Below are 27,972 nucleotides of genomic sequence, written 5' to 3' on the forward strand. Positions count from 1 at the left end.
TGACATCCACCCCGTGTTTATTGGAGAATTACTTATAATCCCAAAGTCGGGGGGGGGGGACGACCAACAAACACAAAATCCGGGTACCCACTAATGAATGATGAATTGCAGAAGAAACAGTGGTACAGTCCTGCAATGGAGTAGTACGTAGCACCTAAAAAGTATTAGCAATCAGCATAATAATGCACAACAGGCATTATTATGAAATGAGAACAGTGCAGAAGAACATGTCTGTCAGTCACAGAAAAGTTTGAGACTAGTAATCAAGGAAAACAACCTAGAAACGATTTACACTATCTTGGAGGGTCAGAGATGAGTATTAAGGGAGAAGGGAGCAAAAATGCAGAAAACATTTTGCAGAGAAGTAAGTTTTTTATAGAAACTGCTGTTAAATTGAGTTGCACTGGTGGTTGTGGGGTTTTGTTTTGTTTTGTTTTAAACACCTAAACCTGGAATCCTCTTGATTATGTCTTAGACACCATATCTTTTGGTATCCAGGTGTAGAAGGGGAGTCAAATTAATGTGCCGGTATTTTGATGTGCTTCAAGGAAACTTGCTCTTTGGGTTTTAATGATAAAGGCCTAAAGGAATGATTTGTTACAGACCCTTTACCTTCAAGCAACAGACCTTTTTTTTTTTTAAAGCAATTTTAGAAGTAATGAGACCTTACTAGAGGGTAATTAGCAGTGTATAAGCAATAGTTGATACTCAGAAAATTGACAATTTACAAACAAGTGAATTCGTTGAGTGTGAAAATACACCACTGCGCCCCTAATATGTGTTTAAGAGGGAAAGAGAAACTGGAATGGCTGTACCATGTGGTAGATGTACATAAGGACACTTTTAAAAACATTGAAAATCATTTTCTCCCCTCCTTCCCATATTGCAATCCCTTGCTCAGATTGTTAGTAAAAAATACAACTTTAAAGTATGAAAATGAATACATGAAAAATTTTACTGTTAAGTAATTGGGCTTTAGAAGAGGATTAAAATGATGCCCTTTTAGAACAGTGGATATTTTGGTGCACTTCAGAGATAGGTAAACAGTACTGAATACTTACTCTATTTGGTATCATGTCTGTGTGTACACCTCCTATAACTTGGAAGATAATATGCTAATAGTCATAACGGTAACATTGTACCCACAAAATAATTGATTGGGTTTGAATTTAGGATTCCACAGTAAGTAATTTTGAAAAGTCCCTTGATTTTCCATCTCCATGCTTCTGTTTGAAAGCAATTATAGTATGATTTACTATGTTGTAGTGTTGTCCAAAGTAGGATGTTGCATAAAAGTTTTTTTTCTAATACATTAGTCATTTTGTCAGTTTTCTGTTTTGAAGTCTGCCTAATTTAGTTCTCCCTTATTAATGTTGTGCCATGGAAATTTTCTTGTAGTTTTAATAGTTGAATGATAGAATATACTGTATTTAGCATAAAATTTTGAGTTTGGTTTTTTTTTTTTTTTTTTAGTTTCATATTTTTTTTGTGATTACAAATAACACTTTCTCCACCTCCTACTCCCCCAATTTAACTAGGTCTGAAGAAGACATTTCAATCATGGGTGACGTTAAGAATTTCCTGTATGCCTGGTGTGGCAAAAGGAAGATGACTCCGTCCTATGAAATTAGAGCAGTGGGGAACAAAAACAGGCAGAAATTCATGTGCGAGGTACTAAATGCTATTTTCATGATAAGAGCTTTATGGGAGGTTTTCTGTTTAGAAATGTTAATGTATAATGGGGAAGAGTAGATTTTAGTCCATCCATGTTCTTCTGGTTTTATAGTGTAATCTGATAAGTAAATTATATCCCAATTCTTGAGTGCTAAGCTACATAAATATTTGTGGATTGGTTTACTATGCTCTACTACACTGTACTATTACATGATTTAAGCTTTTTTTAAAAAAATAAAGATAAGCATTCAGTTCTTGGATGTATATGTGTATAGCATTTTTCCAGAAGTTGATTTTTTCCCACCCTTAATAGTTTCTTGAATTGTGACTTTAAAAACCTATAGTCACCCAGGCCAATCTTATCATAATTGCTTTTCTTGGTTCTTTAAGGTTCGTGTGGAAGGGTTTAATTACACTGGGATGGGAAATTCAACCAATAAAAAAGATGCACAGAGCAATGCTGCCAGAGACTTTGTTAACTATTTGGTTCGAATAAATGAAGTAAAGAGTGAAGAAGTCCCAGCTGTTGGAGTAAGTATTTAAGACAAAGTTCTCGATATATTTTAGAGAATACATATATGGAAATTTCAAAGCACCTTGTTAACTCTTAAGTATTGGAGTAAGTTTCTGAATATTAATAGTCCAATATTTTTGTTAACCATGATTGCTTTAATTATGTAAATATTCAGAACCCATCTAAGTCCAGTTTTATAACATAAAATCACAAAAATAGGATTGTTGACATAATAAAATACATTCTTGTTAGTAATTTCTATAGGTAATATAAGCAATTTTTATAGATGACCTTTAGGAGTAATACTGATCTGGTTTTAATTTTTTACTCTATAGAGATGATGAAAACATTTTATATTCTTGCATTGTTTTGCCTTAAAAGTTGAGACTTTGTGTTTAATGTAATGATTATGTAATTAAAGGATTTTAAGGCTTTTAATGCCATTGATTTGCTCACTGTAAAATGAAGAGACTGGACATGATGAATTTGAATGTTTATTCTGACCTTGAAATAGCTGCAAACATTCAGATATTTGAAGGCACTAGAATTTGCTTGCCTTTTTTTTTTTTTTTTTTTTTTAAATTTTACAATGTCAGTCTCATCATACGCATTCTCTAAAACTTTTCCCTCCAAATGTTTTAACTTCTTCAAGAATATAATGTGTAGTATTCTGGGGTACCTTTTTTTAAAAAATTCCCCCTCCCACACTTAAAGATCTTCTTGTGTTGATTCCATTGCATCTTGTGAGAAGTTGGTATGTTGCACAGGGGTTGTTGGTTTGTTGGTTATTTTTTTTTCCTAAGTCCTTTATCGTGCTAATGCGAAACCTATACTTGGACCAAGAGGCAGTCATCAGAACAGAGCAGGGAACACTGCATGGTTCAAAATTGGGAAGGGTGTGCGCCAGGGATGTGTCCTATCTCCATATCTTTTCAACCTGTATGCAGAGCAGATTATCCGAGAGGCTGGGCTCTGTGAGGAGATGCGTGGCATTAGCATTAGTGGAAGATCTATCAACAGTCTGTATTATGCAGATGACACAACGTTACTCGTTACTCGCTGAAACTGAGGAGGACCTCATGCACTTACTGCAGAGGGTCAAGGACTGCAGCCTTCAGTGTGGACTGAGGCTCAATGTCAAGAAGACAGTAGCATCAGGATGGATGGCGAAGAGATTGAGATTGTTCACAGCTTCAGTTTGCTCGGCTCCACAGTCAACACTCTTGGCACCAGCAGCCAGGAAATCAAAAAACATATTGAGATGGGAAAGTCTGCTGTTAGGGACCGCTCTAAAGTACTCAGGAGCAACAGTGTCTCTTTGGAGACGAAGGTGCGCCTGATACAGGCCATGGTTTTTGCAATCACTTGTTATGCATCAGAGAGCTGGACAAGGACTAGGGAGGACAGAAGGAGAATTGACGCCTTTGAGCTGTGGTGCTGGAGAAGAGTATTGAATGTACCATGGACTGCCAAGAAAACAAACAGATTCAACCTAGAGAGGGTTAAACCAGGCTGCTCCATGGAGGCAAGGATTCTGGGGCTTCGTCTGACATACTTTGGACATGTAAGAAGAGACAGGTCTTTAGAGAGGGGCATCATGCTGGGTAGAGTGGAGGGGCAGTGCAGGAGGGGAAGACCCTCTATGAGATGGATTGATTCAGTGACTGGGGTAATCAGGATAGAGCAGGGTTTAGGGCTGTTGTACATAGGGTCGCTATGAGTCGCAAACGACTCGATGGCACATAACAACAACAAGTCCTTTATGAAGGTTCCTAGGTGGCAGAAACTTCGCTGCCATTTCAAGGTTGCCATTTCAAGCTCAATTCAGCAGTACCCTTGACAGGCCTAGTGGTCTGATTGTGTTAGGATTATGGCCATGGCAATTTTAATCTTGTAATAGGTGTGGTAGATAATGCATAACAAAAGCCGATGTTCTAGAAGGATCTTTGCAGAACTTTTTTTCTCCCTTTCTAATAATCTTGCCATTGAGTCACTTCCAACTCTTAACCTTCATATTTCTGAGGGTGTAAGTTTTTATGGAAGGATGTACTTCAGCTTTAGGATACAAACTGCCAACCTTTTGGTTAGTGTTGCAACACAAAATACGCTAAAGTTCATAGTTTGAGTGCAATCATTATGCCACTTGGCAGGGATATAATCACGTTAAAGTGATGATGACGATAATGCAATAGAACTCTTTCCTCACCATTAGTAATTAGCTTAAAATGATTTCGCTGACATACAGGTTAGTAGGTTTTTGGAGGCTGTGAGTCACAAAGGAGGAGCTTGCCTGTGGACTTTCTGGTGGATTTGAGCTACTGGAGAGGTGGCACATTTGGATTTAGTTAGCTGTGCAACTCCCTACCCACTACATTACCAGTTATTCAGTGTCATTGTTGACTTCAACTCATTTGAGACTCTATGATGAACTTTGTCCTATACTACATCATCATGGTCTGGCTGTACCAAGCCTATTATTAGAGTACCTGTGTCATTCCATCTTGTTAAGGTCTTGCACTCTCCATCTTTCCCATTTCCCAGCATTATGGGTTTTTTCCAAGGACTAGCAACTCTTGACAACATTCCCAAAGTACGTGAGACCGAACATGCACCATCTTTACTTCTAAAAAGCATGTTAAGTTTGTTGAACTTCTACCAGAACAGTTAGTCCAAAAATACGGGCTGTATTAATAATTCTTAAAAAACCCCAACTCAGAGTGATCCATTCTTGTCATTTTTATTCATTGTTCAACTTACAGATGCATAGTTGGTAATTGAAAAGACCAGCGTTTTGATCATGCTTTTTAAAAAAATCATTATTAAACTCTTTAAAAATTAGAGCACTGTTGTAAACAAGATGTTCAGCTTGTTTTCCCGTTTAACTAGAATGAAACTATTTGTTAAATGTAAGTGTACCAGAAGGATAATGAGAAAGGCAAATTAACCTAGAAGGCTCCCTCCTAGAAAACAAAATCAGGGCATATGTTGCACAGTTATCAAATTTTTTGACAGACTAAATTTTAAAAAGCAGGTATTGGGTTCAGAGTGGCTGCACATACCTTTACATGTCGAGTACTTTGCCCACTTTGGCAATAGTCCAGTCGTATGCATTGTGCTCCTTAAAGGAATGACTTGTCTCCAAATCTCCCATTCCATTTAAACCCTTAAGCTTTCGCATTCAGGTTAGAATGATGTTCTATGCTTTCAAATCAGAACCAATTCATAACTAACCCTACCCGCAGGTTTTCAGTAGCTCAGGAGAAGATTGCCCATCTTTCTGCCGCAGATGGCTGGTCAGTTTGAACCACATACTGGCAGTGCAACACCATACCACTAGGATACAAGTGCCCCTTAGCATTCTGATAAAGCATCTGTTCACAAATACCTATCTCTCTGGATAGTGCAGCCTGGGTTGTGATGTACCAGTTGGAAGTCTGCGCAGTGCTATGCTCAATTGATTTGTCTATGAGAAGAAAGTGAATAATTACGATAGTATTTAATTTTATGCTTGTGGAGTCCATTAAGTATAAAAATTGGTCTTGGATTTTATGCTATTTCGTGTCTAGTAGTACAATTCTGGTATATTAAAAAAATCTTGGTTGGATTAAATCTTGTTAAAGATAGCAGTTTTTGATCACTTAATTTGAGATGCATGGATCTGTATTTTCATGTCTGTCTAGAAACTCTGAACTTTGATAAATGTTGATAGTTGTAGAGGGGCTTCAAGCCTTTTGTTCAGAGGGTTGCTGTGACTCAAAAACAATCAACAACTGTCAGCATAATTGCTCTGTAGATCAAAGTTTCTACCAGACTCTAGGTTACATTAGAGAGCACTGGTATCCTAGTGGCAAGAAACTGCACTGCAATCTAAACCAGAAATTGCTCCATGGGAGAAGGTTGGGCAGTTTAATCCCCTGCAGTTTACTGCCAGTGAAAATTTGCTGGAGGGTCAGCTATGACCATGGCATACAACTCTTCCCCTACTCCCTTGTTCTGCATCCTTGACTCGGATCCAACTGGCACAGGAGGAGATTGCCCCTCCTCCGCATGCCTTCTGGATTTGCAGCTTAGCTTTTTGCCACTAGCCCATCAGAGCTCCCCTCAGCAATTCCATTTTAAGAGAAAGTGGAAAAGATCCTTTTCTAGAACTATATGTCTGCCCATGAACATTGTAGATAATTAGGATACAGCAAGGGAGCTTTTGTGTCTAGTCTGTAGGGATTTGTGCTGCCAATCCAGTGGTTCTGTGGAAGAAAGACGAACAACACCTTTTTTAACAGCCTTCAAAAACCTGTTGGAGGATCAGGTATGAGTCCGTTTCTGATTGGACAACAATGAGGGATAAGCCATAGTGAGTAAAAGTACAACAAAACAAAGGCCAAAAACTTCATCCTTAATTATTTGCAACTTTCATAATAAATGGTGGAAGAGTTTTGGAAATTAATTACACTGTGATGGAATAATGAATGAATGTAAACTAATATAAAAGTGTCTGTGTCTATTAAAAAAGGCTTATGTTATTACATGGTGCACTGTAGAGTGGAACTCACCCATAGCTTGACCCACAGGTTTTCAGCGACCATTAATTGAAGGGGAGGAGATTGCCCATCCTTCCACAGACCATCTGGTGTCCTTGAAATAAATCATGGACCTTTGGATTGCAGTATTAGAGTTGTGTGTGTAAACTAGATAATATAAAAGACTACATGGTTGGTTGGGGTTTTTTTTGTTTGTTTTATTTCATTTACAGTTGTGAGCTGATAGACTTTAACTGTGGGCTGGGAGCCTCTTAAGTCAATCATGACCTGGTGGGTGGACCTTAAAAACTTTTTATTTAAAAGTGGGTTGGAAAGAACATTCTTCTATGTGGTGTAGTTTGCTGTGCTAAGATTACTTGGAGTGGCTGTGCTACTGAACACTGTGCCACAGGTGTGTCAAATGTCATTATGATTATCCATGGTGGACAGTGTTTGGTAGAGCTCTCAGATTAAGACAGGCTTGGAAGCAGGATTGGCATCTACTTCCTAAACTACATGCCTCTGGAAACTACAAACATTAGAGAAACAACCGTAGTTATAGAACAGGATTCATTTTGGTTCTTTTTCTCATAGGGTTGTTATGAGTAGTGCTTCATTTATTTCTGTAATAAATTCTTGACATACATACTTATGTATATCATTTAGAATTTTCCAGAACAATATCTTGCTTTTTGAATGTTGAAATGCAGTAATGAGTGGAAATTAAGTGGAAAGTGAATTAATGCTAGTATAAAATGTTGATTGCTATATAGCATGAGAACAGTTTACATAATCAATGTATGTGTGAATACCTATGTTTATGTGCTTACCATTGAGTGAGCTCTGATCTGTGATGACCTTATATAATAGAAACATAAAGTCATGCACTTAACTTCTGTCATTGGTGTTTTTGAGGATCTTATGGCATTGTATCAATATTAGGGTTTCTTCCTTTTTTGGCTGATTTTTTTTTTCCTTTTCTGGTGATTTGTCTTGATTAGGAAAGTTTGTATATAGTATTATGTGCATATCTCTAGATAGGAGCTTTTGAATCCATTTTATGGTCCTTAATTTCTATCTGAAATGAGAACTCTGTTTCATAATCACTAAAAGCAAACTTTTCACTTTTAAGGGAGAAATGTTATTTGTGGGCCTCCTTAGTTTTGAAAAAATTTCCTTGTTAACAAGAAGCGCTGAGGGTACTTTGACTTTTCTTTTTACAGCTTGCTCCCCCTACACCTGCAGCTACAGAGTCTTCTGATGGTACAGCAAGTACCGACGGAAATGCTTCTACCATGGGAGGACCACTTCCTCCACATCTGGCCCTCAAGACAGGTAAAATACCCTTTTTGCATGCATGACTGGGAGAATGAAAAATGTTGATTGTCATCTCCCTTTGCTTTTATAAAACCAGTTAGAAGTAGTTATGACTGTAAGCTCTTGATTTTTAAAGACAACTTACAGACTTCATAAAGTCAAGCCATTTCTGAATTCTGTATTTTACTTCACAATATAGAGGGGGGAAATTGAAGATTTACTAGTTTACTAGAGGGTAGATTAGCTAAAATACTGGATATATTAAGTACTTATGAAATAAGACATAGCCATATTTATTTCCTAGAACTTTTAATAAGTAAAGGAAAAATATGCCTTCAATTACTTTAAAATTAATACATAATGACTAACTGCCCTTTTTAAGTTGTTTTCTCACCAAAAGATCCATCTGTTTTCTTAGAGATTCCTGAGTTCTCTTTACTTTCATTACCAGTACTAGTTAGATTTCTTTTTAGGTTCATATTTAGGAAATCATTTTCTTATCTAAATATTTATTGCATACTAAGCAAATTGAGAGTAAAGGTTTATTGATGTATGTGCTGAATATAAGCATTTACCTAGTAAAGTAACTTCCTCCTGCATACCAGTGTGGGGATAGGCAGTTTGGACTTGGATAAATTAACTGTCACTTTTAGATATTTTTTGGAAAAACTGAGATCCCAAGTAACTGAAACCTTGACTTTTCAGTCATGGAGTGTTAAAATCAAATTGACAATCTCTTTAAAATACTTAGATGGGTTTATCTTTTTTGTTTTGGGGGGTTTTTCAAAATAACTTAAAAAAAACCAAACTCTTTCCTTACAGAAAATAATACTACACCTGGAGCCTCTGGGTATGGTGTTCCTGCACAAACCTGGGATCGGACTAACAACTTGAAGGAATACTACTCAAAGAAGGAGGAACAAGAAGCACAAGCGGTAAGGCTGCTGTTCCCTATTAAATACGTGGGGATGCAATTTGCAGTTTATGTCAAAGCCAGATGTTTGGATATTCACAAATTATTTTATGTGGCTATTTAAAATGTTGTCCACACAAGTCACCCAGAGTAACCCGTTAAATTTTGTCAATAGAATTAACCTTTGAATAAAAATATTCCTTCATAGTAAGTAAGAAAAGATTTCCTCATCTGTTTTCTCTTTTGAGCAATCTCATTTCTTGCTATGTTATTGTAATACTAGACCTGCAAATGCCAAAAAACCTCTCAATTTTGAGTAGGACTTAACAAACTTAGTGAAAACAACTCTGGCTTTATAAAGGATGGTAAAAAGACTGATAAGTCGGGATGTTTTTAACCTGAGATAGACATACTTAAGTGAAATTTCCCTTTATTTCATCATTTATGCGACATATATCACATTAGATGACATTGTGCAGATAACAATTTGTAGCAGTCTGTGTGCATGCACGCAGAGTAGAGCTGTTTTGTAAGGTTTTCAGTGCTGTGACTTTTCAAAAGCAAATTGCCAGGCTTGTCCTGAGGTACCTCTGGATGGATTCATACCACCAACTAGAATACTTAATGGATTCTCGGTGCAGTAGATTATGCACTGTGTGGCAAAGTGAAAGGTTGAGAGTTGAATTCCACTACTTGCTGTGTGGCAGAAAGATGAAGCAAACTCATGCCATAAAGATTCACAGCCACGTAAACCGTATGGAGCAGTTTTACTCTTTAAAGAGTTGCTGCAGTGGGTGGGAAAATAAAAACAGTGCAGCAACATTTACTTGTCACTGATCCTTTAGACTCTAGAATCAGAAGAAGTGGATTTAAATGCTGGGCTTCATGGAAACTGGACCTTGGAAAATGCTAAGGCTCGCCTGAACTAATTTTTCCAAAAAGAAAAGATCCAAGGAGAATATAAGTACACCCAAGTGGGTCCTGACCATAACAGGTTTGCTTGTTTCGCTCTTTCCTTCTAAAGTTAAGTTGGGGTGATTTTGGATATTTGTTCTTGAATGTATTTGGTTTCGGATGTCAGTAGCTGGTTCAGTATGTGCCTTAGAGAATTATTGGAAAGAAGATTCCTTTGCCTGAGAAGCATTGTCAGTAGTTTGTATTGTGTAGATTACTGTGGCTTTTCATTGTGTGTATTTTAGTTAGGTAAGAAAAGTATTAAAGTTTGATGAGTTGTCTTTCAGTGATTTAAAAACCAGCCAGAGGTGGGTGTGTTTACTGTGGTATTGTCAAAAGCAGCTAGCTATATTATCTCTTAGTGGTATTGATCGCAAGATTTTGGATTGCATCTGGACATGCATCCGAATCGCATCCAAGCTTTGAAAGATGCCAGCTCTCCCGAGTCCTATAGTTGACATTTAAGGGCTTATTGTAAAGTTGTCTTTTTATTTTGATTGAATGATTAATTAGCATGTGTTTTTTTTCCTTGTGTTTATGAAATAGAACTTAAAGGGAGGTGGTTGTAACAGTGACAGTATGTTTCTCAGCCTGCTTGCTGTTCTTCCTGAGAGCATTCCAGGGTGTAGTAATTATTACTCCCAGGAAGGCTCAGATAGTTTAGACTTTGCTGTTGGGCACTATATCTCTATTGGATGAAAGAGGTTATAATTGAAATCTTTTGGATGATTCAATTTGCTGTCTTTATGAAACAAATTATTCAAAACACATCAAAAATAACTTGAAAATCAAGATGCTTTCCCTCAAATGCATCTATCAATCCTCAAATAATTATTGCCGAAATAAAATTTTGAAAATGTCAAAATGATGTTCAAAGCTTGGTTCCCCCTGCTGCTTCCCACTGTTGTACAGTCCTGAATTCTTTGTCACTTTAAATCAAAGTTTTTCATCTAAAGAGGAAAGAGTAATACATTGCTGATTTGTGCACTAAATGGGCTTAGCACTTGATGACTATTGAATACATCTAAGTGTAACTCAAAGCTCATTTTAACATCTTTCAATGCAATCTTACTGGATTCTGATTAAAAAAAATTGATGAATTCAGGATATGGCAATGTTATGATGGGAAAGACAGTTGGGGGTCCCATGGGCAATATAAGACAACATTCCTCCTATATGTCTTTTACTTAAAGGCATAAAAGACAGCAACACCAGAGGTCTGTGTTCATACACACATGTGCTGCTGCTTAGGCTGAACTAAGCAATCACATGGGCAACTATTGTAAACTGATTTCTGGTGTCGCTGTTCCCCCTAGGTGGAGGAGAATGAGATTGAGTGCTGACTTTAAGCCTGGCTGAGAAACATACTGGCATCGGTGTCATTATTGAAAGGGTGGATGTTGTTTCCCTGAAAGCCAGTGGCCTTTGACCCCTGAAGCCGCTGTGCCTGAAGGTCAGTTCAAGAGGTATAGGAAGGAGTCTAACTTTTTTTCCCCCCCAAACTTCATCTAACCCTTCATTCACAGTAAAGTCAAGGTCAGAGTGTACTCAAGCAGTGGAAGGACCAGAATGCATAGTGGCAGTTTTCCCCTTGATAATACATAATTTTTTTTTCCCTGTAGTCTGTAGCATTTTAAACTACCGTGTTTCAAATATATATATATATATAATTTTTGTTCTCCAGGACTTGTTTTTTTAAAATGTGATAATAAAAGACTGATGATTTTTGTTACCAAGGGCTGCTTCCAACTGCTGGCAGATCCCAGAACCACATCCAGGAGTCACTGATAGGCACAAAGTGTTCCTGCATGTGTATGCATGCATGAGTGCAAATTAGTGTAACAAGTTAAAGTTATTAATGGGTAGTTTATGCAAATTAAATTTTAGGAATTTTGGACTTAATTTTTTACCTCAATCTAAAGTCCTAATTATTGAGTATGAATAGTACTTTCTAATTTATAAGTACAGAATCTAATCCTAATATTTTCAAGGATAATTGGCTTAGCAACTTTCATTGTAGCTTGTTTTGTGTTATTTGAAGTTTATGTGCTTCATTTGTTCTAAGGTTGAGTGGAAATAGATGTTTATTATAAGTGATGTTTTTGCTGTGATTTGCCTAAGCAGTTGGAAAGCTTGCCTAATTTGGCAATTCTTAATTGTGAAATTTCAAACGTAAAATTACTAACCTTGTTTGTATATGTTGTTACAGGAGCTTTATTGCAGAAATGACCATATATATCAAGCAGATGGGCAGAAGTAAGTGTTACTACTGCTTCTCTGATGTCTTTAAGTTTTCACATTAAAGGCTACATACGTAATTTTTTTCTGATTTGAAAAAGCTCATATATTAGTAGATAAGATGATTTTATGATTAGAAGGCAGAGCATACCATTTTGCATTAGAGAATTTAGGATAGTGTATTATGTTTAATGTTAATACTCAAATGTTTGGGTAAGAGTAGCAAAGTTAAAAATTAGAAAGGAGTAAATTAGATGATGACATAGGGAGCTCTGGTGGCCTTAGTGGTAAGGAGCTATGCTACAAAACTTTAAGCACAGATTTTTGTCTACCAGCTGGAGAGTAAGCTTTTGGGTCATTGCTGATACAATGATGTATAATAACCACAAATAATAGGCTCTTACAAGCCTAAGGATAGGTGGGAGTTAGTCATAAAGTGAAAATGTGGTTTGTGTATCCTGAAGGCAGAAAGTGTATTAAAAGATAAGTAGCATATATGACTTACCTTGCCCATTAATAGATTTTTCAAGTTTGAAAAAACACATTTTACATTATTGGTTTCCAGTTTACTTCTCTTCATATTGAGAGAAGCTGATTCTTTTCACATAGCTGAGAGGAATGCATTAAATTTTATATGTGCGGAATCTCAAATAATCAAACCTTTGAGTGGTTTACCAGGAATAATGTTGCACTTCATATGCTATCCCTAGTTATTTTGGTTGTCTGTGATAGAAAAACATACCAAGTTTATCTTTTGGTCTTCTCTTTTGGTAATTGATAATACTGACTTTACATTGTAGGGATTTTTGCACGTGAACATGGATCAAATAAGAAACTGGCAGCACAGTCCTGTGCCCAGTCACTTGTTAGGCAGCTCTACCATCTTGAAGTGATTGAAGCTTACTCTGGACTTACGAAGAAGAAAGAAGGCGAGACAGTAAGTTTATAGAATCAATAACACTGGGATGTTTTAAAATTTATACTTGGCTAAAGACGTTTATACTTTAAAAAATTATCTTTTCAATTGGAAAAGGCCATATGCTTTGCATAGTGCTATCTTCATAGTAGGCGGTGAATATATAATTACTATTTTATGACACAGAGCTAGCTGAGTCATTGCTTGTTGCACAGCATTCTCTTAATCTGTTGTAGTATGCTTCAGTAATGCTCTTGTGTGTGTTAAAATTGATTTTATAATCATACTTTTTTCTGTAGGTGGAGCCCTACAAAGTTAACATCTCTCAAGACTTAGAACATCAGCTCCAAACCGTTGTTCAAGACCTAAATCTTGAAATTGCACCAGCAGTAAGCATGCAGTTTATGTTACTTTTTCATATAACTTCCCTCTGCAAGCACACAGCTCTTAGTGTTCTTTCTTTTTCTTTTAAAATAGCCAGAGGATCCTTCTGCTCCAGTTATGTTAAACATGGGTAAATTGGCTCAGTTTGAACCATCTCAGCGACAAAACCAAGTGGGTGTGGTTCCTTGGTCACCTCCACAATCCAACTGGAATCCTTGGACTAGCAGCAACATCGACGAAGGACCCCTGGCATATGTGAGTGTGTTACTCTTACCAGACTATTACTGTTTTACTACTAAAAAAAAAAAACAACCTTACACAGATACCTAGATTAAACATAATTGGTTAAAATCAAGTTTGAAGCTGAGCTGATGTGCTTCTTGTTTGACTTTTAACATTTTTATAGGCTACTCCAGAACAAATAAGTGCAGACCTCAAGAGTGAATTACTATACCAGCTGGAACAGGATCGCAATTTGCAAGGGGTATGTCTGTGAAGTATTCCCTCAGAACTCTGTGGGCGAAAGGCTAGGATGCTGAATAATGCATTATGTCTTTTCTAAGAGGGTAGATTCGACTGTATCATATTCTTAATCCTACTTTTGAAGCTAGTTTTTAAAAATCAGGGCCCTTGGAGAGAAGAGAGTTTTCCTAATGTAATAAGTGAAAAGACTTTGCAGTGCTTTGGACAGGAGGAAGTGAATGTATTTCAACATTTTCAAATAAAGAAAGGGAGTCCATATGGAGTGTTTAGGGAGAAAGAAAAAGGGTTAGAGGAACAAGATAGATTTTTTTTTTTAGGTATTTACTGAAGATTTCTGTTTCATACATAAATATATTTTTTGTATATGATTTCCCCCAATCTTTCTTAATAAGTACAAGTACATAGCCTAGTGAATGATACTTTTTTTGTGTAAAAAATTAAAATAACATACTTTTAATGTGTATGTTAATACTTCACTGTGATTTATCTTTACTACAGATCTTACAGGAGAGAGAGTTACTCCCTGTGAAAAAGTTTGAAAGTGAAATCCTCGATGCAATCAGTCAAAATTCTGTTGTCATTATTCGAGGTGCTACTGGATGTGGCAAAACCACACAGGTTCCTCAGTTCATTCTAGATGACTTTATCCAGAATGACCGTACAGCTGAGTGTAATATTGTAGTAACTCAAGTAAGTAACAAAACAGGGTTAAGAGGAAGTATGAACTCACTTGAACAAAAAGTGAATAAATAAGATCGCTCACTTCATGGCATGAACTGCATGGAGATACAGTTTTAACTCCTTTAAAGTTCATAATAACTTTTAAGGTACTACTTGATTTAAAAAATTGTTCAAGGTTAGGACAGTAGTGGGATTAAGATTTCGATGATCTCTGTACCTTTTAAGACTTTTTGATGTTCATAGTATGTTCAAATTTTCTCTAACATAAGACATAAACCTAATTTTAAAATATATGTTACAATTTATACACCTCATTTGGCTGGTAGTAATTGAAGGTTTATTTTACCTTGTATAATTTCAGTAAAACTTCTGTTTTAACAAATAGAAATTAGTACTTCAGCAAAGCTATGTAATACACTCAAGACAAATACTGAACTCTTGTGTAATGGATAAGCATGGATTTCCGTACTTGTTACTTATATATGTGTTAACAGCCCCATAATCTAGGGAACCCAGTTGACTTAAAAGAATACTGAAAGTTAATAGATTGGCTTTTTTGGTAATTGTTTTACAAAGATTCATCCTGATTTCATAATCCTTTCATATCCTGGAATAATGTGCTAATTTATTAACTGTGAAACTCAACCAGTAGACTGAAGTTATTGGAAAGGATTGGTCAAAATCAACATTGAATTATCCATTCCTTTATATTATAAATATCTTTATATACATGAGGAGTTAAGCACATCCTCACAGCCATAGTGTATACCAGGTAAAGGGAGTTTCACATGCTTAAGTTTAAGAGATGTTTTTTTCTTTTTTAAAAATTATTAAGTTCTAGGAACGATAAATTAAAATTTCTGGTATTTACAAAAATAGAAGCTTCTTAAAAATATATATACATACACACACGTTTTTGTTTTTTTAAAAATTATCGATCTGCTCTTCTATTTATAGAAACTCTGGACTCAATTTCTATTCAGAGTGGAAATTAATACTAAAAGAACTAGGTGGTATTAAAAGAGTTTTTTAAAAAATTTAGTGCTTTCATGTAGATAATGATTTGACCATTCTTTAAATTCTTGTTTCTGTTGAACTAACCAATTGAACAAGTAGATAATAAAAGCAATAATTTCATGATAATGCTAAATAGTTTTTAGTTTTGTATTTTAATTCTTTTCTTCTTATTGCAGCCTAGGAGAATCAGTGCAGTCTCTGTAGCAGAACGAATTGCCTATGAGCGAGGTGAAGAGCCTGGAAAGAGCTGTGGTTATAGTGTTCGATTTGAGTCAATTCTTCCCCACCCTCATGCCAGTATCATGTTTTGTACTGTAGGTCAGTATTGTCCTTTGTTTTGTCTTGGTCTTCTGTTTTGAATTTGTAGTGTGTCAAATTTTGTAACAGCATAGGATGGTTGAAAACAAAAAAACAGGAGCCTTTTTAGTATTCTTGCTTGAAAGAGAACTTTGAGGCAGTTTTATTTTTTTTTAATGTAACAGAACTGGAGAAATATGCTTTTGCTTTAATTACTAAAAGGTTTGTGTCTTTCATTACATTTGCCCTGGTGAAGAGAGAGGGTGTGTGTGTGTGTGTGTAAGACCTCCCAATGTAAATTTACAGCACATGGAAAAACCATTAGAGGGTCACTTAAGAGTCAGTTGCATGCAGTAATGTTGACCTATCACTTGACTTAAAAGTTAGCAGTTTGAGTGCAACAATGAATGAATGGAAACCCAAAATCTCTGTAAATGTTCATGAAAATTTAATAAATAAAAAAAGAAACAAAACCCCTGGGCATCTCTGTTCCCATTACAGTTACAGCACAAGAAATCCTGTGTTAATGTACTGTAAATCTTGAACTGGCTTATTTACAGCTGACACTTCAGTGGGATTTCAGAAGCAGTAAATGAGGACATTCAGTGCCTAGCTTTCTCTCCCACTGGCAGCTCATGGATTTGAGCTTTGTGCCTTTGATTTGGCAGTACAATTCCTTACCATTAAACTACCAGAATGCAATACTAGAAACGAAACTAATATTTCACTAAAGGTTTGTAGACAACTAAGCACCATTTAATTGATTTTAACATAAAAGGTATTGTTTCTCTTGACAAATGAAGGGCTTGTATTTGTTGAAGCATAGTTAAAACTGCTCTTGTCATTTTCTTTAATAAACTAATAGAAACTCATCTCCATTTGTTGGTTTGGATTTATTCTTAAGGTGTGCTCCTGAGAAAACTTGAAGCAGGCATTTGAGGAATTAGTCATGTTATTGTGGATGAAATACATGAAAGAGATATAAATGTAAGTAAACAGAGAATGGTGGTAACAATTCTGTATATCAAAATGGAGCATTCCTTTACCCCATCTTATTTTTTATACCATATATCTTTTAGCATAACCATGAACTTAAATTGACCAAGCCTGTCATACCTTTTTTATGTATAAAATAACTTTCATTCTAAATTACAACAAAAGTCAAATTTTCCAGACAAGTACTATTTAGAAGATCCATTGACATTATGAAATTATTTGCATGATAGCTTTGTTAAATTTTGCATTATATCATTTGCTTTGTAGTACTATTTTATCAAATTGTTAACAATGATCAATTATAGTTAGATTAATAGTTGATAGTAATGTGATGTGTGGTAACACCCGGATCCTACAGAGAAATCCAATTAAAATATAGCTTTCATTCGCCAAAGAATGTTTTATTCAAGTTCCACCAAACGAGTTATGTTGAATTTGAATCAAGGAAAAATGACAGTTAGGGTACAGAAATAGTGTAGTTTTCATCTAGTGGAAACAAATCAATGTGTACATTTTAACCAAGCACCTGTTACAGCTGAGTTTTTTGGTTTTGTTTTTTTTTTGTTTTTTTTTTTAGTGTTTGAGTCCACCAGGCTAAACCTTTTGCTGCCTTTGCGGCTTTGAATTTGGTTTTTTCCTTCTCTTTTTATCTTTGCTTTCAGCCTTTTTCTCTACCTCTGGTTCTTTCCATTTGGGTACTATACATACTGGTTTAGAAGGTTCTGTTGAGTCTCTGAACATCAGACTCCGTTTTCATGTCCTCTTTTTCATCTTTTGTATCACCTTATATTTTCTCTTGATAATGTTTGGGTACCACAACAGTTGCAATCTCTTGAACATCATTAAATCACCAAAGCTGTCTGAGCTCCTTTGGTGCATTCCCCCCCCCCCCTATTTTCAGCACACAATCTTTTCCACCTCTTTCCCAAGCTTACAGCCATGTTTTAACCTAGAAAATTAACACACTCATGCAGGAAAGGAATCCTATCATACTTCCATGCACAGAATCAGTGATGATTACTCCATTGTATTGAATGTTAGTTTCTTTAGTAGCCATTTTTTCATTGATAGGGCCTTGGGTTGTTTCCAGCTCTTTTAGAAATAATGCTGCAGCAAACATCTATCTCTGTCAGTGTGTATTACAGCGCTTATTTTGTGGGGATGTATACTTAGTAATGGGATTTCTAAATCAGTTGCTATTTCTGTTCACAACTTTCAGACGTTTTAGAAGCCAAAGCAATTTTAATATTAAATATCTGCATGTTGTACTTTGTTGTTAAGGGCTGGAGAATTGAGTATGACTTAATAGTGACACTATGAACAACAGATAAGAACCCTGTCCCATCCTCATCATCTCCAGCACACTTAAGCCCTTTGCTTTATGTCATCCATCTCTTGAGGGTCTTCTTCATAAGTGATATGCAATCCCAGTGTCAGTTTCTGAAAGCACATTATCAGGGCCTTTATAACATCGAGAACCCTATAGGATAGGAATTCTTAACAGCTGTAGGTTTTGGGTTAACAGCCGATTGCTTAGCTATATTTGCTCACACATGCACTCATGTGAAGACCAGACCCTCAGTGGCAGTGACCTCTATCTAGTGTGTCAGATGAGGATGGCACAGGATAGGACAGGTTTCAAATCTTTTGTTTGTAAGGTCTGAGTCATCTTGTTCTGTCAGCACCTAACAAATAATATAACACAATTAAAAAATTAACAAGATTCAGGATGGTGATTTCTCTAGTTTAAGACAAATTACTGATTGCTTAACCACTGTAACCCAGCTCAGGAACATTTTTCACATGTGTAATTAATTACAACCTACCTGTTTCCATCACCACACAGAAACTCATTAATTTTTACTTATGTAGTAAGCTTTGTTTGCCTTTTCTAAGAGTTGTTGAGATTAGACACTTCATCCTTCAACTGTATTTTCTTTGAGTGAATCAAATCTATAATCTTTGAAATGCTTTTATTAGCTTTAGAAGTTGCTACCAGTCTTTTAATCAAAGCTTTTATAAGGTAGACATACTCAATTTGTAATTTTTTAAGATGAATTCTTTACTATCATTAATGCTGCTTTCTGCAGTTACCTCATGCAAATTTCTAAACTCCACACATACTAAACAGTAGTGAGAGAGAATGCTAAGATACCTTACCCTACTGTAACCTTTTTTCTTCTGCTTCTCCATGTCATCTGTCAAATGAAATTTCACTAATGTGTTATAGAAATCATGGTGTTTTTCGTAGGATAAATTATATTATCTCCCCATTTTCTTTTGTTAGACTGACTTCCTCTTGGTAGTTCTCCGTGATGTGGTGCAAGCTTACCCTGAAGTTCGCATTGTTCTTATGTCTGCTACTATTGATACCAGCATGTTCTGTGAATATTTTTTCAATTGCCCCATCATTGAAGTTTATGGAAGGACTTTCCCAGTACAAGGTAAATACTGTATGCTGAAGGATGGGTAATGAATGGTGTACATGAAATACCTTTTGTTTCTTAGGGTGTAGGTTATCCCACTATTAGATACAGCACAGAGAGCTCCCAAAGCACACTTTTTTCTTCAGGGTTTTTTTTCCATAGTGACATTTGTTGTGTGCTCTCAAGTTGGAACCAACTCATTGCTTAGCTTCCAGTGGGTTTTCAGAGACACTTTATATGGGAGGAGATTGCCCATCCTTCTCCCACAGCAGCTGGTGAATTTGAATGGCATGCCTTTGGGGTTGCAGTGCAGTTTATTAACCACTGGAGAGCTTCCTGTACTGGCTGTCGTTTCCATGACAGATGGTCTGGTTTAAACTGCTGATATTTTGTTTAGCATAGAATTTTGCAGCCAGGACTTCTTTCCTCTTGTGCCGTTGAGTTTAATAGACATTAAATATCACTTGGTTGACTTGTTCACAGTGAATAGCCTAACTGACTTTGGAAGGCTTTAAAGATACTTCTTTTTTAAAAAAGGAAACATTAATTGGGATTAAGGATCAAGATTTATAGGGTTTTACCTTTAAAAAGTTGATAGAAATACATATCTGTGTTGTTCTTGGCAGAGTACTTTCTAGAAGATTGCATTCAGATGACTCACTTTATTCCTCCACCAAAGGACAAGAAAAAGAAAGATAAGGATGAAGATGGTGGTGAGGAAGATGATGTAAGTGAATCTTATACAAATTTTTCCTTATGAATAAAATATATAGATTGTATCTATCTAGAAAAGAATACCTAGTAAAATAATTTGTGAATAAGCGTAAGTGGGAAAAACTGACTTTAAAATCATCATGAATTGTGTCTCTTGTCCTATTGAATTTCAGGTTGGGGGCCTACTCTTTTCTGTGTTAATTCTCTTTTGCATAAAGAATGAAAGGAGGGTATTAAAAATATGATAAAGATATATTTACAAGCACACAAATATATCCAGTATATAATACACAAAGTGTCAGTAGAATTAACACCAGATAGAAAACTGGTAGAAAGCTAGACTCTGGACGTCATTCTGGTTTGAGTGAATGAGTGCAATTTAAGGTCTTCACACATGTGTAATTTTAAGAACTAGCAACCATTATGCTAACAGAGTAGTAGGTGTTTAGGATAATTTTATTATAAGAGATTAATGCTGTTCATTGCAGTGGGACTCAGATGATTGGCTGATTTTCACGCATAGATAGCAGGCCTTTCTTCCTAATCTAGAAATTTTAAATGTAGCTTCAAATTCATTTTCTGTATACAGGATTCAATTCTTAGAAGGGATTCAAATTTGAATGAAATATTTAATCTTTTTCCAATTCTAAGATGTAAATGAGTATCAAAATAGCTTTGATGGGGAAAAAAAGAAAATTGCAGCAAGATAATGTCTTACTTACTGTTCGGCTCCTCTTTGCTAATTAAGCATTTTAGAAAGAGTTGTGGGGTTTGTGTATTCTCTTTTTAAGATAATTAAAAATTAATAATAAGGGCAGTTTATTAATGTTATATGTTGCCCTGTTGGAAATGACACATAACTCACAGGGAGTCACCACCAGAGAGAGCTACTTTTAGGTTCATAGTACAATAATAAAGCTAAGTGAGAACCATATGCACTTGTTTTGATTTCATTCCAAAATTGACTTGAATGCATAGGAACAGATCTTTGTAAACTAAACATTACTTGTAGTTTAATGTGTAGAAGTTTATATTTTTTTGAAAGTAACTTTCTTTTTGTATGCCCTAACATTAAGAAAGATCTTAAATGTCGTACAAAGTGACCAAATACCTGATGGCCTTTTCTGCCTATATTTTGCAGGCAAATTGTAACCTGATCTGTGGTGACGAATATGGTCCAGAAACAAGGATGAGCATGGCTCAGTTGAATGAAAAGGAAACTCCTTTTGAACTCATTGAGGCTCTTCTTAAATACATTGAAACACTCAATGTTCCTGGAGCTGTGTTGGTTTTTCTCCCTGGCTGGAATTTGATTTACACTATGCAGAAGCATTTGGAAATGAATGCACATTTTGGTAATGACTTTTTAAATTCACACATATTTGAGAGGGAATATAATTTTGCTTGGAAAGTCAGTTTGTGGAAACAAGATTCTGTATTTGTCTGTTTTTTAAATGAGTTTTTGTTCGTTTTTACACAATTTTGATTCTTTGTTTTAGGGAGCCATCGATACCAGATTCTTCCTCTGCATTCCCAGATTCCTCGAGAGGAGCAGCGCAAAGTGTTTGATCCTGTACCTGTTGGGGTAACCAAGGTAAATATATTAACGTTAAGATGCTCAAATGTTACTACAGCTAGGGTTTCAAAACTAGTACAGTAATGGTCATTGCTGAAAAATGGTATGTACCACAACAGTAACTAAAATATAAAACATGCCAGGGGTTGATACTAAAATGTGAAGCTTTAAGAAGTGTAGTTTGCAATTTGGATTAATGCTAGGACTATAGTGACAGCAACACATCATGGTCAGCCGCTCTCTCTGAGCCAGGGAGAGATTTAATTATTCTTTTTTTTTTTTTTTTTTTTTTTTACATTTCCATTCATTCATTGTTGCACTTTCCCCTCCCAACCCTCCCCCCAGTACACTACCCTCTTGGAAAAGTAAAAGACAAATTCTTTCGTTGTTTTACAAACCCTCCCCCAGGTCCACTCTACTATGCAGCCTTTGCTCTGGACTGCTGTCATGACAAAAATACCTAATCACATATCCCTTTTAAACAGTTTTCTCCCTCATCTGTTTCAATGCAGTATACATTATTGAACCCATCTTTCTCAGTCACCCCAACCCCAAGGTCAGTCCTGTTTTACAACAGTGGCACCATGCAGTATTTGTCCTTTTATGACTGAGATACTTCACACAGCATTATGTCCTCCAGGATCACCCATTTTTAATAATACATGAGTTCCTTCTTTTTCAATGCAGCGTCGTATTCCATTGTGTGGATATACCGCAGCTTCTCTACCCATTCGTTTGTTGATGGGCACTTAGGTTGTTTCCAACCCCTTGCTATTGTGAACAAAGCCGCAATAAAAGTGGGTGTGCATATACCTCCTTGGATGTCAGTTATGGTTTCTTTGGGCTATATTCCCAGTAGTGGAATTGCTGGGTCAAATGGTATCTCTATTTGCAACTTTTTGAGAAAGTGGCATATACTGCCTTCCACAGTGGTTGCACCATTTTACACTCCCACCAACAGCAAATAAAGGTTCCAGTTTCTCCACAATCTTGCCAGCATTTGTTGCTTGCTGTTCTGTTAGATTTTGCAGTTCTGACTGGGGTGAGATGATATCTCAGTTGTTTTGATTTGCATCTCTCTTAGAGCTAGGGATTTTGAACATTTCTTTTATGTGCTTGTTAGCCATCTGAATGTCTTCTTCGGTGAAGTGTCTGTTCATGTCCTGTGCCCATATTTAACTTTATCTTCTTGTGGTGTGCTCTTTTTTTTTTAAGAGACCGTATTTATAATTTTTCCCATTGAGGAATTCTGCTACATTCACATTTAGAATTTGAGCCAGGAAAGAATAGTCTCAAAAGCCATTGTTAAAACTCCTCACAGAGCTACCAGAGATAGTGAAAGATAAAACTTCAAGTACTCAAAGTTAAGAGAGTTGGCAGAAGCTTTGTAGATTTTTGAGTATTTTTTAAATAAAATTATGAGTGAATAATTAAGATATCTGATTTTCTTACTTTGCAAAAAAAAACCAAACCAACTTGCAAAATAATGGCAGTTACGTTTTCTAAAGTGTACTTTTTCTGTTGTCATTTCATTACAGGTTATTTTGTCCACCAATATTGCTGAAACAAGCATTACCATAAATGATGTTGTTTATGTCATTGACTCTTGCAAGTAAGTTTACAGGGAAAGTGTTTTCAATATTGTATTACCAGCTGAAAACTTCTCTATATGCTAATTGGTACAAGGGAAAAAAAATACCCAAACATTGTCTGGTCTCTTCATAAGTACAGTTGTACTCTTCAAAATTATCTTTTATGTTGGGTTACCTGACTGATAGTTTTGAGTAGTATTTACCACGATAGAAACTAACTTTAGGATGATAATCACTATTTCTGTCTACTGGTGCCTTCTAATTTACCATTTAATGTCTTGATTATTTTCATAATAGTATGTATTTTGATGTTTAAAGGAAACAACTTGTGATAAGTGTCTTAAAACAGGGCAGTCACTTAATGACTTCATATTGATGTGAAAGGAGTTTAAGAGAATAAGGTAGATTAATAATAATATGGTTGGGTTGTTTTGTTTTTTACACCGAGTGGACAGCAGATTTGGTTGTATGTACTCAGACTTGTGTCCTCCAGTGTCTTCTCTCCATTGTCCTTTATAGTCTGTGCTATAATTGTGAGTGGGGGAAACTCAAAAAACTTGAGAATGTCTACATTAGGGAGTAATGAATACTCTCCAGCTCTTGGAGCAAGACCTATTAACAGCCAGTGTATGTGAGGTGGCATAGTGACAGCAATACTGGTGATGCTTGTTGTCTGGTGTGCCACATAGTCCAAGTTAGCAGATAACCTATGGAGTGAGTAGAGAGGCGTTTGGTAACTTGCTTATCTACAAGTGTATATATGTATGTATGGTAATGTTTTAAATGGCTGTGCGTATACTGACATAACATTTGTAATTCTGTGTAGTTAACCTTACGCCATTTGCAAATGAGGGACAGTGAGGCACTGAGAAATGCCTTCATTTGGTACATGCTTGCTACATGGCCTTTTTATTAGGTTTGTAGGAGGGGAGAACCACATTGGTATGATTATTATTTTTTATGTGATTCTGTTGCTGCAAAGGCATTACACCTAGGTATGGAAAAAGCATCCATCACTTATTGAACATAAAACTGCTGTGTGAAGTCCATGTTGGTTTTAGACTTAAAAAAAACCCTTTCTATGTAGGCAGAAGGTGAAGCTATTCACAGCCCACAACAACATGACCAACTATGCTACAGTATGGGCATCCAAAACAAACCTTGAGCAGCGGAAGGGGCGAGCAGGCCGTGTGCGACCTGGATTCTGTTTTCACCTTTGCAGCCGAGCTCGTTTTGAGAGGTAAGTAGATCCCCCCCCCCCGTGGGGTTTTTCCCGCTTCCCTTTCACTTTGTTTTTTGTTTGTTTTTTTTAATTGAACCTATGTACCCTCAAGTTCAGCCATTTCTTTGTCTTCAGTAACACTAATGTTCTTCAACCCAAGTGTTGAGGACTGTCCTTCATAGGGTCACTATGACCTGTGACTCGATGGCACTTAACAACAATGTTCTTCAATTTGTAGTAAAAAATAGTACACTTTTGATGATTTAAACTTTGAAAAATAATCGCATAAATAGACCTTTAATAAAGAATTTGCTTTGTAGTGGAATGGTAACAGATGCTTCTGTCTGAAACATTTTTTATGTGGTTAGATATTTCCAGCAGTATGAAATTTAAGAATTGGATTTCTATTCCAGTTTTGCCTGATAACATTCTATAACTCAAAACTTTACAGTCTTTTTTGGTCTCATTTTATAAAATTTTTTTAAGTGGTTAATTTTTTTCCTTTAAAGGAAACTTAAACAGGTGTTTTTGGTTTCTTGGGTTTTTTTAACAAATTTGGTAACAATTTATATAACCCTTAACTAATAGTTGGTGTAGAAGTTAAAATTAATACAGTGCTTTAACACAGTGTGTGACACACAGCCATCAATGTTATTTTGGTTAATAATAAAATTTTGACAGGCTAGATAATTTTCCACCGGGGCTAAGATGGATAGATTAGAATGAGAAGGGTTGGGGAGAAAAACTTTTTCTATAGCACTTTCTCTACACACAACAACTAAGGAGTGACACATGTATTAGGGTTTGGAGTTTATGTTTTCATCCTCTTAATTTTCTTTCTGGGTTCTTCTGCTTCATTGATTTTTAACTAAAAAGTCAAAGTTGAAAATCAACCACTATAACAGAGGAAGATGGTAGTTTGCATCTGAATACAACCTTGAAAACCATGTGTTCAGCTTTCCCCCTCCCTACAGGAACACTACCAGTCATTAATCTCATGGCAGTAAGGTGAAGTGTTTTGGGGGTGGCTTTGTACGTTTCCTTCAAGTGAAAATGTCACCAGCCTATAAAGGTAACATCAGAAGCAATTAAGCTAAAGTCAGAAGAGTATTTTATAGTAAGCAATAAAGGGACAAATAAATTTTTATGCCAGTGATTTTATTTCTTTTGATGATTCTATCAAACTAACATCTGAACAATACTAATACTTGTTTTCTTAGACTTGAAACCCACATGACACCAGAGATGTTCCGTACACCATTGCATGAAATTGCTCTAAGTATAAAACTTCTCCGTCTGGGAGGGATCGGTCAGTTCCTGGCCAAGGCAATTGAACCTCCACCTTTGGATGCTGTGATTGAGGCAGAGCACACTCTCAGAGGTACGTAGACATGCACACCTAAGAAGAATCCTTTTGTGGCCTGAATTTTAGTTTTGCAGAAAGTACTGAATATGGACTGGTGAAGGGTGCTCTCTAGAGGGCGAAGGTTGGTGAAACTTGGTCTCTTAAACCTCCTTCAGTGATGTCAAGAGTTCTCAGACATTATGCTTAGAAAGAGGACTCAGTGAAAGAGACACTGGGTTTAGGCAGAGCAGTGATTGTCAGGCTGGCACAGGATTGGGCAAAACATGCCCATTGTAAAACACTTCTGCTGTCTCCAGAAGTCGAGTTCAATCGTTCATCACTAATAACATGATCAGGCTGTCGGATAACTATAAATTTTAAGTTCATTGTCTTAACCTTAGTCTTACAGAAAAATAATATGGTATAGGTAAAATCAATATTACTGGGTTTACTCACAAAAATCTTTCTCCCTACAGAACTTGATGCATTAGATGCCAATGATGAGTTGACTCCTCTTGGACGAATCCTGGCTAAACTTCCCATTGAGCCTCGTTTTGGCAAAATGATGATAATGGGGTGTATTTTCTAGTAAGTACTTTTATTGTTGATTGCTAAATGGAACAACTTCAGGCTCTTAACTTCCTCTTCCCTTTTCAAAAATGTGCGATAGGCCCAGCTGAATGTTAGGTAAACCAGCAGTTTTCAGAATGAACATTTCCATCAGTAGATGGACTTTTACTGAGGAAAGGAGCACAGATTTTCTAGAGGCGCATTTTATTCAAGGGAGTTAGATTTATTTGTCCTTATGAAGCAGCAGAGTAACATTAGGAAAATAAGTATTTTATCACAAAGCTTTGAAGATTAAGCTATTTGGTGATATTAGGATGAAATAGGAATATTCGTCATGTTAGCTTGTATTTAGAAGTATTGACAGGATACTCAGCTAACTAGGATTTTGCTTTACATTTCAGTGTGGGAGATGCTGTCTGTACCATCTCCGCTGCTACCTGCTTTCCAGAGCCTTTCATCAGTGAAGGAAAACGACTGGGTTATGTCCATCGAAATTTTGCCGGGAATAGATTTTCTGATCACGTTGCTCTTTTGTCAGTATTTCAAGCATGGGATGATGCTAGAATGGGTGGAGAAGAGGCAGAGATACGTTTTTGTGAACACAAAAGACTCAATATGGCAACACTAAGAATGACTTGGGAAGCCAAAGTTCAACTCAAAGAGATTCTGATTAATTCTGGTTTCCCAGAAGGTAAGTCTTCCTATTGTGAAGACACTTATCCTTTTTAATTTTAAAAACCAACAAACCTGACCTTTATATTTAGTGTATGTTTGTTGACAGCACAGTACATTTTCACTGAAAATGTCATACTTACTTTCCCTAATAGTTCAAGCAATTTATGAGTTCTTGTAATTTTAATATTTCATATTCAGTCTTCCGTAAAGAATGCATATCAGTCTTGAGTGCCTACACTGTATTAACCCTTATTCTAGGAGATGACACTGTAGCACTAATAACTACTATTTTTGTTATAGTACTGATAGTAGCTGACTATATGAAATATTTTGTTTTGAATTTGTAACCATTATATATATATATATATTAGTGTCTAAGAAAACTTAGATTTAAAAAAATTTTGTTTTTGTAGTGAAGAAAGGTTAATTTTTTTGTCTGATTTCGTGCTATTTATTTTTACAGAATGCTTATTGACACAGGTGTTTACTAATACTGGACCTGATAATAATTTAGATGTTGTTATCTCTCTGCTGGCCTTTGGTGTCTACCCCAATGTGTGCTATCATAAGGAAAAGAGAAAGATTCTCACCACCGAAGGGCGTAATGCACTTATCCACAAGTCCTCTGTCAATTGTCCCTTTAGCAGCCAGGACATGAAATACCCTTGTCCCTTCTTTGTTTTTGGTGAAAAGGTAAGGAACAAAAAAATAAAGTTTACATTACAAACCCGAATTAGCTTAGTACTTGTTAACCAGTGAGAACATGGACTTAAATTTTAAAAGCATGTTTCATGCTCATTAAATAGCAGTTTATTGCTACTTGGAATAACACATTGTTTTCTCCCCCCCCATCTGCAGATTCGCACCCGAGCTATCTCTGCTAAAGGCATGACCTTGGTGACTCCCCTGCAGTTGCTCCTCTTTGCTTCCAAGAAAGTCCAATCTGATGGG

At 36.1% G+C, this 27,972-nt stretch overlaps 1 pseudogene; it reads left to right on the top strand.

The window, feature by feature from the left end:
- The first annotated feature begins 1,560 nt into the window (after positions 1 to 1,560).
- LOC102850019 overlaps positions 1,561 to 27,972 on the top strand; it is a 28,261-nt pseudogene continuing 1,849 nt past the window's right edge.

This window comes from Elephantulus edwardii, unplaced genomic scaffold (assembly GCF_000299155.1).
Source record: "Elephantulus edwardii isolate Elephantulus edwardi_28Jun2011 unplaced genomic scaffold, EleEdw1.0 scaffold00061, whole genome shotgun sequence".
Lineage (NCBI taxonomy): Eukaryota > Metazoa > Chordata > Mammalia > Macroscelidea > Macroscelididae > Elephantulus > Elephantulus edwardii.